The sequence below is a fragment of the Rhineura floridana genome, chromosome 2, assembly GCF_030035675.1.
Source record: "Rhineura floridana isolate rRhiFlo1 chromosome 2, rRhiFlo1.hap2, whole genome shotgun sequence".
Taxonomy (NCBI): domain Eukaryota; kingdom Metazoa; phylum Chordata; class Lepidosauria; order Squamata; family Rhineuridae; genus Rhineura; species Rhineura floridana.
Genome location: NC_084481.1, coordinates 228,366,281 through 228,372,432, shown reverse-complemented (window position 1 = coordinate 228,372,432; position 6,152 = coordinate 228,366,281).

Here is a 6,152-nt window from a genome sequence, read left to right as displayed (position 1 = left end):
AGTGGGTGACCATGGGCTACTCACCATTTCTCAGCCTATCTGCCCCTCAGGATGAAAACAAAGGAGAACCATGACTACCCCAAGGCATACTTAAAATGTAAAGGAAGTATTGTACAACCACAGTATGCAATTGGATACTTATAGGGACACAGCATGACAAAACTGGGTGGAAGTAAAAGTTCTACACTTAGGAAAAAGAAACCAAATGCACAGTTATAAGATGGGGGATACTTGGCTCAGCAGTACGACATGCAAGAAGGATCTTGGAATTGTTGTTGATCACAAGCTGAATATGAGCCAACAGTGTGATGTGGCTGCAAAAAAGGCAAATGCTATATCAGGCTGCATTAACAGAAGTATAGTTTTCAAATCATGTGAAGTATTAGTTCCCCTCTATTCAGCACTGGTTAGGCCTCATCTTGAGTGCTGTGTCCAGTTCTGGTCTCTGCACTTCAAGAAGGATGCAGACAAACTGGAACAGGTTCAAAAGAGGGCGACAAGGATGATCAGGGGACTAGAAACAACGCCCTATGAGGAGAGACTGAAGGAACTGGGCATATTTAACCTGGAGAAGAGAAGACTGAGGGGAGATATGATAGCACTCTTCAAGTACTTGAAAGGTTGCCACACAGAGGAGGGCCGGGATCTCTTCTCAATGATCCCAGAGTGCAGGACACAGAATAATGGGCTCAAGTTGCAAGAAGCCAGATTTCAACTGGACTTCAGGAAAAGCTTCCTAACTGTTAGAGCCATACAACAATGGAACTAATTACTAGAGAGGTAGTGGGATCTCCGACACTGGAGGCATTCAAGAGGCAGCTGGACAGCCATCTGTCGGGAATGCTTTGATTTGGATTCCTGCATTGAGCAGGGGGTTGGACTTGATGGCCTTATAGGCCCCTTCCAACTCTACTATTCTATGATTCTATGAAAATATTTATATAAGCATGACTATCAAATATGTTTATTTATATAACCTGTAAAGATATTTATAGTGCAATCCTATGTTTGTTTACTCAGAAGCAAGTCCCAATGTATTCAATGAGGCTTACTCAACCAGGGAAAACTGCAGCCTCAAGTGATAAGGAACTTATTCTTTTAACAAGTCCTTTAAGTTGAGACCTTATCTGCGTCTGTGTTGAAATTGCTTTTTAATATGTTTTTAAACTTTTTCTTAAAAAAAAATGTTTTAAAGCTTTTAAAAATGTTTTTAAAGATGTTTTGTTTTAATATATTTTAAAGTCTGTTTTTATGATTTTTAAAATGTTTTTAGTGCTTTTATTTGCTGCCCTGGGCTCCTACTGGGAGGAAGGGTGGGATATAAATAAAATAATAAAAATAAATAAATAAACTTCATTCATTTTTTTAAAAAATGAGTATTAGTTTCCTACATAATAAAAACTGTGATAAACCCTGCCTGATTTCTTTAAAAATAGGGTTGGAAGGAGAGAGATTTACAACACAAACACAAGTCTGCACTTTACTCACAATCATGGAATGGCGGGGTTGCAGCCAGAGCTTTGAAAAGTTACTTTAAACTACAACTCCCATAAGCCCCAGTCAGCATGGCCACTGGATTGGGCTGATGGGAGTTGTAGCTAGAGCATGAATCTGTTTAAAAAAAAGTTGTGCAGGGGGGGTTTACGTTTTGGTGTATATCTCGGGAATTAGACCACCTAGAAACTTAATTTTTTAAAAAATTGAAGCGGAGAGTCCAGAGAGTAAGGGGTGGTAGCCAGAGAGCCGGAGCCCCCCCCAAAACCAGAGACTCCAGCCGAAAACACACACACCAGGGCACACACACACACACACACACAAATCATTGTCACTCACCTCCACAGCTCTTCGCCATTCTGCTGCAGCCTTCTCCTCCGTTGTTGTCCTTGCCCTGGCTTTTTCCTCCGGCGTCCATTTTTTCCTCTCAGAGTCAGACGCTAGCAGGCTCCCCCTGCCTATTCAACCTCTTCCCTCGTGCCTCCTAACACAGATCACGAGGGAAGAGACAGTCTGCGCAGAGGTCCAATCAGTGTGAGGCACATGTCTTGTGTTAACCAATCACAGCCAGGAGCTGACTTCCCCTTGTTCCTGCCCCCAAGTAACGTCCAACCTAACGTGGAAACGTTAAAGTTGAAGCTGAAAAGTAGGGAAATTACTATTCGTTCCGTTACTTGCCAAATGTAATGGAATTACCCACTCGTTATTTAAAATTGTAACGAATTAAAAGTAACTCGTTAAAAATAACGAGTTACTTCCAAGCTCTGAAAAAACCTCATGAAAATTCTTCAGCATTTTAGTGCAAATTTCTCCTACTAAATGCATTTTTCTGGACAGTTTTGACTTAAATGTGCTCAAGCAATTCCTCTACCTAATGCATTTTGTATGTTATTTTCACTAATATGTTCATTGTTAGGCACATTTCCCCTTAATATATGTATTTTTGAAAACATAGGTTGAACAACTGCATCACAAAATTCGGATGTATAAATTTTGAAGGCTCTCTATGTTTCGTTTCTCATATTGGGTGCTTTCACACATGGGGCTAATAGCGCTAGTTTTCCGGATTAAAAAGGTAGCGCTTCGTTCCATATTTTAAAAATCCCTTTCACACTGCAGTACCTGTTATACCGGCATTTTGCGCAACAGTCGTTCACACAGAGCACAGTTTTTCTCCCCCCCCCCAATTCGGCCTCACGCGACACCAGATGAGCTGGTTTGAGGCCTGTTCTTTTGGTGCGTGGGGGGGGTTGAAAGATGCGCAATCGCAAACGCGATCAGCTGAGAGGCGCAGCAGTGCAGCAGCAGAGGCCTGCAGCACAGGCTCCTCTCTCAGGAGCAGCTGGGATTGGCTGGGAGGCACGACGAGGGCTGTTGGTAAGGGTGGGAACGCACTGCATGCTGAGAGGGCTGTTGGTAAGGGTGGGAATGCACTGCATGCTGGGATGGCTGTCATGTGAGCAGTGGCAGCTAGTGCAAAACTCCTGCGATCTTCCTTGTCCCCGGCCTTGCTATCGGAATTTTTGAGGTATCATTTATTGCAGAATTTAGCCCTAAACTTCCACTACATTCCACCAGAATTCTGGAGCTACCCGTTATATTGTGTGAAAGCTCAAATGTTATGCGCAAATTAATAGGAAATAAATCATCAAAATAACGGAATAAAGTGCAGTGTGAAAGCACCCATTGTTTCAGAAAGTGAGAATTCGATCACTTTGCCTTTCAATGTGAACTGAATCAAATTTCTCCCCCATATCTACTCTGGATTGGCAGCTATGTTCTTCTCATAAACTAAAAAGCCCATTGCAAGACCCAGCAACTTAAATTGTGATTAATTTTAACCTTGCATATCGTAATCTTTGCATTTCATAGCTGCTTAGTTTTTCAGATTTTTCATTCCCTGAGACTTGTTTATGTATAGTGTACTATTTATTTCTTTTTGATAGTAATATCCTTCATAAACTAAAATGCATTGCCTGGTCTACTGCTGATATATTTAAAATAAATCTTCCCAAACAGGAACTATTTAAGAACCTCACTTTCCAACTACAGCTATCATAAAACACAGGACTCCTTTTGAGCATTAAAAATGGGTCCTGTGGATAGAGATTGGAAGCAGACAAACCTACTATTACACTCTGACCCTGAGAGAGGCAAAATGGCTGCCATCAATAAATACAGCTGTAAATTGTATGGGAAAACCTCTGCTGTGAAAATAGCAGTTCTGGGTAGGGTTGTCAGGTTCAGGGCCTGAGACTGATCCTGTATCTTTAGGAGAAGAGAAAGTCAGCCAAGTGCAGGTGTTCTTGCAACCCTGTAATGGGAAAAACCACAAGGTGGAATTCTCCCTTCTCCCCGCACAACTTTTAAAGATACAGAAGACCTCTTGGTTGCCATGCCCAGCCTCCTGCATTTGGCTGACTTCCTCTTCTCCTAAAGATACAGGATCAGTCTCAGGCCCTGAACCTGGCAACCTTAGTTCTGGGGTGTCAGGTCTCAGGGTCTGACCTGATCTTGCAGAGGTTTAGCTTCCTTCCAAAGATCCCCAGACCAGGGAAAGACTCAAACATCCCAGAATGAGAGGACATCACATGGCAAACAAAGCAAGCTCTTTTCTGCCTGGCTGGAGCATTTGTGCTCTTGGTTGCACCTGCCTCATCATCCCCTCCCCCGAGACTCCCCTCCCCCAAGCCCTTGCAGCCCTAGTTGGGCCAGGATATAAAGTGGATTGAGAAAGACAAGAACAGCAAAAAGTTTGAGAAACAATGCCAAAAGAAAGAGACAGAACAAAGCCAGGGCTTCATTCTGACTAGCTAACGTTCTCATGTTGTTGAGTCACACCTGGTCTCTTGCTGCCCTTACAGTGCAGGAGGAAATAAATCCACAGCAAAATTGACCAAGGCAAGAGGGAATTTGGGGTTTAATTTTTACACTATTATCCAAATATAGGGAGGTATAACAATAACATCCTTATGATAAAGTGGAAATTCCTCTCTCTGTATTTGTCTAGAAATAATAAGTAGAACACATTTTAAGATCATCTTATATGTTATCTTTTCTGCCCTTTTTGCTCCAGCTGTTGTTTTGGCTGCTTTTGCATTAAGCAGCTGCAGCAAACTTTCCAAATGAGATCCCACCTCTTTCTTGCTAACCTTGGCTGCTTTTGCACTGAGCAAAGCAAGATTAGTAAGTGCTGAAAACTCTGTCCCCGGGTCCTTCCGGGTCCGGATTCAGTTGAATAAACTCCTGCAGCTTAAATGGAAAGCTCAGGATCTTGTGAGACCTAGCCCAACTCCGTGTGTTGTTTGTTTGAATTTTTCTCCTCCCCAGAGTTTATTATTATAATTTCCCTCCATTTGCTACTTCCTGTTCTCTCCCCCTTGCACATTTTGTAGCTGCAGCAGCCAGGATTGCATTTTATCTGAAAACAACATTTGCTCTGCAAAGAGGATAAGCAGTTATCTTTGTACCAGTCTGTTGGAGAAACATCTGTTCTTTGCCAGGAGACTGTTCCTGCACAGATTCTGGGTAAAATCTGTTTACAACCTGAAACCACAGGGATGCTGTGCTTTGCCATAGAATAGGACTGCAATTGTGTGTGTTTGCCAGTCCTGGCCTCCAAGAGGTCTTCTGTATCTTGAAAAGTTGTGGAGGGAGGAGGGAGAATTCCACCTTGTGGTTTTTCCCATTACAGAGTTGCAAGAACACCTGCACTTGGCTGACATTCTCTTCTCCTAAAGATACAGGATCAGTCTCAGGCCATGGACCTGGCAACCCTAGTCCCACCCCGCTGCCATTCAGCCAGGAGAGTGGGTGGGAGGCCTGTGGCTGCTTTTAAGTTTAATAAATGAATAAATAAATGATTATACACAATACAGTATCCAAACATGGTGGTATGTGGAAGTGGACATTTGTCCCCACACATGAAGACGTTAATGGTCAGAAAGTTGTCTCTTCTGGAGTAGGGGCCCTCTGTTATGAATGCAATGCTGTTACATGTCTACTCAGAAGGAAACCCCACTGAGTTTATTAGACTTACTCCCAGGCAAGCATGTTAGGAGCAGGAAGGAGGGAATCCACTTCCACTAGTTGAAGTCGTTCTGCTAGCAGAAGAATTCAGTTGACTACCGGCCTCTGGCTCAGAATGCTATTATACACAAATATGTTTTCTCAGACATTAATAGAAATTTGAATTTCCAAAAATGAATATTTATTTATGTATTTATTTATTAAAATATTGATGAGCTGCACTTTTCATAACAGGGTATCAAGGCAGTGTTACAAAATACAACAACCTCATTTTTTAAAATAATAATAATAACAAAAGCATCCGTAAGTACTGCATTGGTTGGAAAAGAAAATTCATATTAAAAGGCCTGTTTTAAAAGTTTTCAGGAGATGTCTGAAAGAAAAAAGGGATGGTTCCTGTTGAACATCTATTGGTAGGGAGTTCCGCAGGGCAGGGGCTGCCGTACTAAAGGCTCGGTTTCTGGTAGAGGCCAACTGAACCTTGGGGGCATGATGGGGCACTAAGGGTGCCCCATCAGTAGATCTCAGTGATCGAGATGAGACAGAGGGAGTCAAGTGGTTCTTAAGGTTGAGCTGAATATCAAGTTGCCTGAGGAAAGAACCGTATGGCCAAAGCAGCCCTGTCCTCT